Source organism: Ambystoma mexicanum, chromosome 1p (assembly GCF_040938575.1).
Source record: "Ambystoma mexicanum isolate Mex_15411 chromosome 1p, UKY_AmexF1_1, whole genome shotgun sequence".
In the NCBI taxonomy this organism is placed as follows: Eukaryota; Metazoa; Chordata; class Amphibia; order Caudata; family Ambystomatidae; genus Ambystoma; species Ambystoma mexicanum.
Window position 1 is genome coordinate 1,149,070,558 of NC_090921.1, and position 11,192 is coordinate 1,149,081,749.

Below are 11,192 nucleotides of genomic sequence, written 5' to 3' on the forward strand. Positions count from 1 at the left end.
TAGGGTGGTGTGAATGCCTGGGACCCCCGTGGTCTGTGATAGGTCCACATATGGTGTGAGTGTTTTATGAGCGGGTCTCCATTGGGTCCCCTCCGTTTCGGCGCGAAGGGAACCGTGGATAAGAGGGGGATGGAAACGCCACTACCATGTCGATCTCCTGAGTTCTCACGAACAAAGGAATACAGGAGCCAAGCATCCTGCAACCACGAGGCTGAACCGCGGAATCACTGGTGACCCGCTGAAGGACTGCTCCTCTGCACTGTTGTCGCTTTGTGAAACCCTTTCTACCTCGGATCGAACGAGAAGGCCTGTACTGGTACTTCGACCCTTGGAATAGTGGGAACAACTATTCTCAGCATCTTCACCATCTCCTGCACGTAAGCCTTCGGAAGTGTCTCTGGGCCATCCAGCAGACTGACCAGCCTACCCAGGAGTCGTGCTCTGTAACCGCCGTCAGGTTGTGTTGCATTACGAGTCCTTGTCACTCTCACACGATTCGTACACTTGGCATTCCCAGGTCTGAAGTGAGCATTGTACATTTGGCTGAAATACACACGGCCGCTCAGTTGCCCTGCTGTGGTAACAAACTGTGCGGGTTCACTGCGTTTGGGACGTCCTCAACTCAACCTCTGCTGCTGCGGAATCTACACGACGTCGAGACGTCCCCTGCTCGTATCTGAACCTGCCAGCACTGAAACTGACGCGGAGAAGCCTGGGTCTGCTTGCATCGGGGACTGGTGAGTAGCATCGCTAGGAACTGGTCGCCCTCCTGCAGGAACCCGTAGCTTTTCCCCGCTGTGTGTAACAGCACGCCTTTCCGTACTCGCGCTCTGCTTCTGCCCACAGTGGAGGCTGCGCTTGAGTCGCGGAGCTCTGTTCATCTTCATTTGTTCACCGAACTAAACTGCCTGATTCCCTCGAAGAGACTCCCATTTTTGCCCCTTGGCACCAGCGTGTGCAGGTACTTTTGAGCACAAGGCTCCACTCTTTGTAGTGCTTGGACTTCCTTTTAGTTAGGTGCCTCTGAAGGCAGACTGGGTCTAATTATTATTCGCACTGCCTGTTTTCCTCCCCAACTAGGTGGTCTACACATTTCGTGCGTCTAACTCGTTAGACTCGTTTGTATTTGTGTGTGTATATGGATCCTAGACGCGTGAGGGATCATGGGTACAGGGGACGTCACACTAGGGATAGTATTACTGGCACGCCCTGTGTCGACGCCCATTTTTCGACTTCGAAAAACAAACTGTAATACTCCGCAGCTTCCACTAGATGTCGGCCTATGCACAGCATGTGAATCTAAGCAGATACAAGCATCAGAAATACGATTACGGTGAGTAATGTATCCCATATATATACAGTAATGTCATCAATGATATTTGTGATGTCATCTTTGATGTCCTGGGTGTTACTCTTAGCAGTGCACGGTGGTGGCGCGAGTTATGGTTGCTTAGCTTACCATAGCTGGCGAATTTCAGGGGTTTTACTGTGAACCATGATGGCACGTTTGTATTATGTCGCGTTTGTGAAGTTTTTTTAGTGTATTTGACAAGTTTGTAGTAGCACAACTTAACCATAACGTCCCCTTAACAAAGTTTTATTAGTGGAAAAAAAAAATATATATATATATATATATATCTATCATGCACCCCTGAGCAATTTGCACAGACCGGAGAAAGTTTACGGTCTGTATGTAGATCATGGGTACCCAAGGAAGGGTCCCCTCCATTTAGAAGCTGAAAGACTGGAAAGGGAAGGAAGGGGTGAAAAAGACGAGGGGTTGACATGGCAGTTTGTTAATGTAATATTAACGAAAGGGGGAAATATTGGGAAGGAGAGACAATCGTCTTGGACCCCGTCCCAGTCCCCTCAGCACTTTCGGATGAAACCGAGGCCGGTGAAGATGCAGTAGGGGATAGGGAAGGTTGCAGGGGGAAGGAGATGTTGCTCGAGGCCATAGTGTGGGAAGGGGGTGCACATCTTTGCCCTGGTATACATGTGGAATCAAACGACATCTTAAATATTAGCAGCCGTATTGGAATCAAGGCCTAGTTTTGCATTAAAGCCAAGGCCGTAGGTCCGAATCTCACACATCGAAATAAAGTGTATGCAGGTCGTAATAGATTGTAGCTTGGGCAATAGTGAGAAAGGCCAGAACAGCAGAGATTCATAGGTGTTGCCAACTTTTCGTTTTTCCTTGGCTTGGCCGTCGGAAACGGCCGTACTCTGATTCTATTGCAGAACCCTGCACGGTGCGGCTTGACTCCACACAGTGCTTTCCTCTAGTCGTTGCAGTCACAGTAAGCTGCAAGGCGAGTTGGTGGTGAGTGGAGAGGATGGCATGATTGCAGCAGCGCCAATTGAGACTGAGACTGCTACCACCACTTGTGACTGGCGTTCAGGAGCGGTGCAGGTGTTGGAGGCCACGAGATGGTGTGCAGCTGCTGCACCTAAAGTGGAGACAAGCCCACAAGAGGGCTTTCTACCTGTCTCTCTGCTCCTTTCTGTGAGCATTATGGTGAGCACTTAGTTGAGCCCCACACTGAGCCAGCTGTGCCGCATTCATTGGATTGTCCGCCCCCTGATTAGGTCACAAGCAGAATACAAAGTGGTCCTAATGTGGTTTACCTGGGGTTTAGCAGGGAAGTAAAATACCGCTGTTGATCTTCCCGCTAATATAAAACCCCCTCCAAACGGATCCTATCATATTTTTGGCCAGCCAGTGTGTAGGGAAAGCAAAAATGGAAATTGTTCTGTAACTTCCTTTTCAGTTAACTGTGCTAGGTCTTTTGCCCAGTAGAGTGAGCCTTGTAAGTGCAGGGAGGTTCAGGGGGGACAGGCTCTATCCTGCCTTCATTTGATTTACCAGAGTGTATGTTTGGCACCTCTGTATCCCCATTAGGCTACACTTTTAAGCCAAAACAAGCTGTTAAAATGGGCAAAGTAAGTGTTCCCACACCAAGGAGGGCTCTACTATCCGACAGAAGTAAAAAGTGTGCCAGCATCAGTAATGCCGTAGGTTTGAAAAGGAATAGTAATGATTCTCTAAAGCAGTCCACAATTAAATGGGCTTTACGAAGCAAGACAACCTGTAGCTTGGCTAGGACCCTCACCCCCTCGGGTTCCTCAGCTGCCTATTTTTGCACTGTGCACAAACAGCCCTGTAAGTATGCCTGAAGTAATGTGTAAAAAGTTTGGGTTCTCCAAAGATGACTCTGACATCTTCTGAAGTATCAGTCGCTTCTTTATTACAGGTCCTGTATATCATGCAGTTTGTCAAGTCAAATACATTTTGAGCTTAAGGCAACATGCACCGGCATCCTCTCTCTCCGGTGTCTTCATCTCCAACTCTCTCACAGAATACATTCATACATCAACATTCTCTCAGGCTGAGTTCTGTGTCACTCATTCCAACATTCCAAGCATTCAGCTCAGGATCCAGGGGAAGCTTAGTCCCTACATAATGCCTCCCAAATCAGAATCCATGGGTGGGTCGACTCTACCCAGCTGCCAAATATTTCCACCCACATTCTGCTCTCCTGCCTCATGTGACGAAAGAATATTCCATGCTACAGAAGAATGTAGGGGGTGCTCTTTGAGTGTGGCTGCTGCTCCTAATTATCTAAATGTCCCAATCTCTTCAGCGCCTCCTCTGCAACCCTCTTTGCAATCCAGCCTTGAGGTCAGACAGAGCCACTCTTGGGGTCCTGGAGGCCAGAAATTATTGCATTATGAGATCTGTGTGCGCAGGCAATCCAGTGGCTTTGTTAATGCCAATATCAATGTGTCCAGTGCTGGATCAGATTACGAAGATCTGCTGCCCCCAGATGAGGGTCAGTGCATGAATATGGCAGACAGTGGTGCATCACCCATAGATCTAATTGCAGCACCCATAGTCTGTTCTTTGTGCCTCAGATACCGGCACAGCCAAGATATCGTTCCCTGCTATCCTCACTATTTCTAGTGTTCTTGTGGATAATTTCTTGGAAATACTGGAACGGGTCTCTGTCAATGGTGCTGCTACTCTCGTCTTTATGCCTTCGGTACATGTTCAGCTTCTAATGGGTGCTGACCTGACTGGCGGCAGTATGCGGGGGGTCACTCGAATCATCAGGATGTGTTCACAGATAACTTTGAAGCCCAGTTCATGCCATCAGCACAGGAGATGCATGATGAGCTGATGGACTCTCCAAGCGTCTGTGGCCCAGAAAGAATCTTGTGTAATTCTAGCTTTTTGGTTGACTGTGTGAATCGTTTGACGAACGCCTACCATGTGATGAGTCTTTCTATACTATCACTGACTGAGCAAATATCAAAAGATATCGCTTGCATGGACAAATATGTAGACATAATTGATTCATTGACTAACTTGATGGAGGGTTTCCAAAGGCAGCCGATTGCCATGTCAGTCTCCAGTATGGGGAGGGATATTCCAATGACTAATTTAAATAAAAATGCAATTTCTCTGTTGCCTTTCCAACACACTGTTTGTTTTGGTCAAATCATTGCCTCTAAGGAAGATGGGAGCCCTGTCCTGGATCAAGCTGCACAAAGGAGTGTTCCCCCTCATCCCTCCGCTGACTCTCTGTCCTCGGCAGTTCCCAGGACAGAATCGGAGAAGAAGCATGCAAATCCAGGAACATACTTAGCGATCCCTCAGCAAGTGTTGAAATCTGACTCTGCATCTTACTACTAATACACTGATGGGTTGGATAGAGAATAACGTAATACTATGTTTTAAGGGTTGAACACAGAAAAAAGAACTCATATAAGCAAATGCTGATTAAAGCTCTGACTGAAGCTCTTGGAGTGAATGACATATCTTTCAGATTGTTTCAAAGCGTACAAATTCTCTGATATGTACTGCAAGTGCTGAAATGTGTTTTATTTTTTTATTTTTTTTTATTTTCCTTTCGCAAACTGCCCTCTTCGATCATGCGCAAGGTGTTTTGGCAGACAAAGGTATTGAGGTATAGAAGGACGTAAGGAACTCAACGTGCCATCTTCAAGACTCCTGGTATGGCAGCAATGGTTTGGCAAAATCCGATGCTGGCTCTATATTGGTAAGATCAGGCACTTCTGCTCATTCCAGCTCAGTGGATGGCTTTATCATGGACCTGATCAGGGAAGAACTGGACCTTAGACTGGCTTGGCCACTTTTTTCAGTGGGTAATATTTCGAGCCAGGCTAAGGAGCCAGTATACAGTTTTGCACAACACACCATGCCAATGGGGTCTCTTTAGTAGCGGGCCACATCATTCATAGACTGAGCAGCCTGGGAAACGCCAATGATATTGATTTTAGTACTAGTATAAACAGCCTGCGCCGCAAAGTTTATCAAAGAGGATCGCGTAGGGATTAAGATCTGTTTAACTCTCAACTACCTGCTGTTGGACTCCTGAGCTAGAATGTGGCAGGGGTGGCTAATAAATTGGAAGATTCCGACTGGCTATATATGTCTTCAAGAGACATGGCTGTGCGATGACTCTCTGTTGATGAAATACTTTCTGGACTATTGGGTAACGATCTGTCCGGCTACCCGGGAGGGTGTGGGCAAGTTGTGTAAGGGCCTTGCCACTCTGGTTTGTCTTATCGGGGGTGGGTCCCCACTCTTATTCCTACGTATTGGGAATATCTACCTCCACCCTAAGGAGCATTCAAAAAATATTCTATCACCCAACGGATGATTGGCAGCTTTTTTTTACTGTGCAAATTTGAGTCAAGCATGGTCATGGCTGGTGACTTTAATGCTAATCTGCCAGATCTGGGGATCGCGATAAAGGCTGCCTTTAGAAGCTGCATGGGGGATGCCTATGGTGCAGGGTGATCCACGTGGCATTTTATTTGCTTCTTTTTTAAATGCCACTTCCTTGGTAAAATTAAACGGGAGGTCTATGGGTGACATTCACCTTCGGTCAGGCCGGCAGTCGTTCTCTAAGGTATTGCACAAAAATATAGTTTAAAAAAAAAAAAAACGAATGGTTTGAAATGATCGGATTTCGGCTGTACTAAAATTACATGCAGCCGTAAATGGCGAACATTTCAACCAATTCAGTTTTCATTATAGCGAACAAGGGAAGCAGGGTGTCGCCCGCACCCTTGTTTGATACAATGGAATCGAGGGTGGCGGGGGTTAACCCTGCATCGAAAACAGCAAGGTTTTTAACAAAAAGGACCCTGCAGCTCCGGATCACGCCATCCACAGAAGGGAACTGTGCTGCAGGGAGTCGGCAGCACACAGCGAAGTGTGCCGCAAAAAAGGTAAGTAAGGGGTTAGGGTAGCAGGATCTGTAAAGGCCATTTGTCTATGGGGTACTTATTTCGAATATGAACATTTGGAATTCAACATTTTCGTCTTTGAAATGTTTTTATTTCAAATAATCACGTACATCCATTCTCTAATCGACTGTCTGGTTGATTGTGTCTGGTTGATTGCTCTTCCTTTTGGAGGGCGGAACATTTTTTTTTGTGTTTTGTCCCCACCCGGAAAGCGATCATGATACTCTAATTCTAGTTTGGAATATGTAGTTGGGACTTCCTGTTAAAACCCCATTGCCTCATGTGATAACATACCCTCAGACCGCTGGAAAACTATCGAAAGAAAAATTGGCGGAGATCCTAAATAGTGCACAGTTCGCAAGAGGCAATGTTTTGTCAGACATCAGCAGAGGATGCTGTGGCTAATGTATTAGCAGGTGTGAAATTGGTGACCTTTATTTCTGAAAGGTGTAGGCACTCTGGCAATTCCATGCTAGCCGACTGTGTAGGAAGGCAGGCGGGGCAACAAAATTATGCTCCATGGTTTTGCCCTACGGTTAGCTTCTAGATCAAGAAATGGTACCGCTGGGACCAGGCACATGGCCAGGTGTGGTTATAAAATAATTCCTGAGGCTTAAGAGAAAACTGTTTTATGAAGTTCAGTGGGAAAGATTGTAGTCATCTATACTTGATAAAGATATAAAGGGCTTCCGGAATCTGGTGTTTCGTGGATTCCGGGATGATCTCCAGTATATGGTTGTCCTATATCAGACCGTGAATGGACCTAGCATTTTAGGGCCTTGTTTGAAGATGGTATAGAACTTACTCTGCCGACAAACGTGCATACGGGTCTTATTTTTTTCAAATGAAGAGGGGAAGTGTGCTATATCCGGAACCAAGATCGGTAAGGCACCAGGTCCGGATGGCATTAGACCACAGGTATGTAAGTGGTTCCCAGAATGGTAGTCACCGGTCCTGGTAGCACTCTTTTTAATTCAATTGCTTTGTCAATGACTAGCCCCCATTCCTACTCTGAGTCCAAGTAAAACTATTTTCCAAAAGGGCCTGCGGCTGGATCCCCATTGCTACCGCCCTCTCATTATTAGACAGTATGTCAAAAATGTATATCAACTGTCTCCGGGCCAGGTTAGAGACTTGGACTGCAGAGAACAACCTACTTCACAGCTATTAGGCTGGATTCAGAAAGGAACTCTCGACATCTGATCATGTTTTTGTGTTTTCAACCTTTATAGGCAAATATGTGAAGATTAGAAGGGGCGTATTATATGTAGGTTTCTTGGATCTTGACAAAGCCTTTGATTCTATTGATCGCTCTCTTCTCTAGAATAAACTCCAGAGAGTGGGAGTTCCCGTCTCACTATTACAACTGATTGTCTAGCTGCACTCTGACACCAGTGCCTCTTCAAGAGACCATCCAAGAGGAGAACAGTCAAGCAGCTTCTCCAACAATAAAGATGTGCGCCAGGGTTACCCATTGGCTCTGCTATTGTTTATAATTTTCCTATTAGACTTTTTGTGTGCCTCATATTTACCAGGCCCATTTTCTCCCTCTTTGAATGGGGTAAGATACCCTACCCTTCTTTACGCAGGTGATACTATATCACTAGATTGACCCCAAAGGGGCTTGCTAGCAGTCTGAATTATGCATCAGATTATTTTGAGGACAACGGTCTAAAATTAATTCTGAAAAAAAAAGATTGTTGTTTTGGTTAAAAAAAAAGAGAATAACTATAACTGGCGCATAGACAATGTCAACCTAACTTGCTGATTCATATTGCTACCTTGGATTTGCGTTCTCAAGCAACTGTTCATGGTCCTCATATCTAACATCAGTTGAAAATTGCCTTGGGACAATCCTGGGAGGGATTAGGAGATGATATCAAAAGTTAGATGGGTTCAGATTTGAAATATGCATTCAGGTGCATATTGTACGATATCGATATCTGGGGGAGTGCGAGTTGCACCTCCTTGGATCGTATCTTACATATTTGCCTGAGAAAACTGCTTGGCATGTCGTCCAGCACGCTGGGGTCTGCCTTAGTGTTGTCTGCTGTGCCAAATATGGGTGTCCATGCCAAATGCAGGTTTTTAGAGTATTATTGTAAATTACATTCTGCCCCGGTGGTCCACATCAATATTGTCAATGTGAGGGAAGAATTAGCAAATGCCCCTGGTATGAGAAGTGTTCCGTCTTGTACAGTAAATGGGGTATATTGTCCTTTATGATCTAAGGGGTGGCCAGATTACAAAATGCTATTTGTCTATGAATGCCAGAAGGAGAGAATTTGACTTGGTGATAAATGGCATGGAAAATCCATGCTCACTCGATCACTTGTCAAGGGCTTGTCGCATTAACTGAGAATTTCTCATTCAGTGTAATTCGCTCTGCAGTGCAAAGATGTACCATAGCAATGTTGCATCTGAATGTTTTACCACCGAGGGCCCGGATGACATGGCAGTTTAACACGAAGTTATGTATCCGTGGAAGCGGGCGGATGAGGATCTAATTCATTTTCTATTTATTTGTCGAAGCATTTTGGATTTGAGACCCCTATGGCTGAGGAGCCATTTTAGTATCAATAATATTAGACCTATTACGAATGCTATGAATTTTGTTTTGTCCTGTGTTTATGCCTGTTTTATCAACCATTTATCAGAGTATATAACTGAGGCTTTCAAATGTATGGTTAGAACATTCTAAGCTTTTAAGAAATGTTATTGCACATTTTAACATATCTTTGTTTGCACTATGAATTGTACCGTATTTTACTCTGGGTTAACAGTGACCTCTTTGAATTTTGTATTGATGAGTATGTTTTATTTCATGTAAAGAGTGAAAACCGAATAAAGTATTTATCTTTTTTCGTATCCCAGAAGGAATGCACCCTGCAAGGCCACAAGGGGGGGTGAGAGCTCACTGTGAAAAGCGATCTCACGACAAGTACGAAAAGAGCCTCCAACCTATCCCTATCCCAGTTCTAAGTAATAGCATCCGAAAGCTCCAGCCCCAAGAACACCAGCATTCGAAGATACCAGCTCGTTCCAGACTACAACCATAAAACTGTTAGACCCCCCCAATCAATCAGAAAAGATCTGAAAACGGGTATCAGTCACCTTCACTATAGGTCGCGTGATTTGTGCTGCGAGATGCCAGGAGGGATAAAATAACATGGCTAAAACAAGGGTGGGGAACTTTGGTTGGGCGCCAGCTTGTCTGGAACCGAGCTGTAGTTTGTCAGAAGTGATGGCCTCTTACCCCATATCTGCAGTACCAGCTGCACATCAGGTTAGAGATAAAGCCTGTATTGTTTTTCTTCACAGAATTGCCAATAAGTGGTAGCTTCACACCAGTGGCGTGAAAGGAGGAACCTACGTGGAAGCAGATGGACAGAAGGGGCTGGGACCAATAGCCTGGCATCCCTTATTGAGCAGTTAGCCTATGTATAGAGTCTCTACCAACCAGCCACGCGGGTTTGCACATTATGTTATTTACGTCAGTGATGGCGCTGCCTGCCTTAAGTGTTGTTCATACTGATCTCTGCAGAATGTTCCATGGGAGCAGCAATCTTTGCTTGTGCTTTTCTATTTTTGTCGAAATAAAACTTTGTTTTCCTTGCAAGAGGTGTGCTGGTTTTTTTTTCCCTACTGGGTTGTACATTTTCTGCTGTAAGTGTTGAGGGGTTTCTCTGCAATATTTAACTGATGACCAGGTACTCATAACTTTAGGATATTCTCACATTACTCTGAAGGTACTCCCTAATTAAATTAAACTAAAAACACTATTATTGTGTCACTTGCAGGTTCCTTCAAGAAGATGGTCTTATTTTTTAGAAAAAATCGTTAAGAATGGCATTTTCCGCCTACTCATTGGATAACTTCATTTTTTGAGAATACCTCATGTATAACATGTTTATTCTCCTGATGGATGTTCTATGTTCATTATGTTAGTGTACAGAAACATATAAATGTAGAATGGTGTATGAAGTCGGTGCAAAATATGTCAAACAATGTATTGCATTTAAAGTGGCAAACATATTTCTTAATGACAGCAGGATCAACAGTATTGTATCATTCGAGGACCAATTAATGCTGTACTGTTTATGCTTTGTGCACTGATTGAAGCAGAGAAGGTTTCCCATAATGAACTATACACAGAATGGATGTTTTTTTTTCTTCTTTTTTAAAGAAAAAGTGATGTATTTGTATATATGTTGTTCTATGTGATTAATGTACGTTTTTGAAGGATTTTCGTATGCAGTAAAATAAATACATTTTGAGATTATTTTGTGTAAAAGTCTAATCGGGTGTAAGAAACCTGCAGTGATTAATCCACCTGTGGTAGATTAATCCACCTGTGGTAAATAGTATTACTACGTTCATCAGGGTCATTATCTCTGACTCCTCTTTTGTTTCTTATATAAATTATACATTAACCAATTAACATATAAAACTGACATTAAAGGCAAGTGACAGCTGACTTTGATGTCCGTTTTAAAGTGATGGAATAAATTTACTTTCAATATTAAAAACGAACACTTTTCATGGGAAAATGTACACTTTAGGAGTTATACAATGCATGACCAGAAATGTCAGTTTTACAGTGATGGAATAAATGCACTCTTTCAATACGAACATGTACACTTTTTTTCATAAAATTTACACTGTAGGAGGCATTCAATGCATGAGCAGAATCGATGTACATTTCATATTTACACCCTACCCGTCCATTTTTGACATTAACATTGTATATATAAACACTAACATGCTCTTACGGCACGCGCACCTAATACGCACACGCTTAATACACAACATGTAGACGTTCACATGCTGCTACCTCACGCACTTATGATATGCGCTGGCATAACATGTGCTCCTACAACAAATGTCTATAGCACATGTTCCGATGAAAAGCA

At 44.0% G+C, this 11,192-nt stretch overlaps 1 long non-coding RNA gene across 1 annotated transcript in view; it reads left to right on the forward strand.

Moving 5' to 3' along the window:
- Window positions 1-9,898, forward strand: part of LOC138450226 (uncharacterized) — an 83,076-nt gene extending 73,178 nt beyond the window's left edge. Inside the window, exon 2 of the long non-coding RNA XR_011260182.1 lies at window positions 9,154-9,898. This is a non-coding gene — a long non-coding RNA (uncharacterized lncRNA). The remainder of the gene's footprint in view (window positions 1-9,153) is intronic.
- Window positions 9,899-11,192: the final 1,294 nt, after the last annotated feature.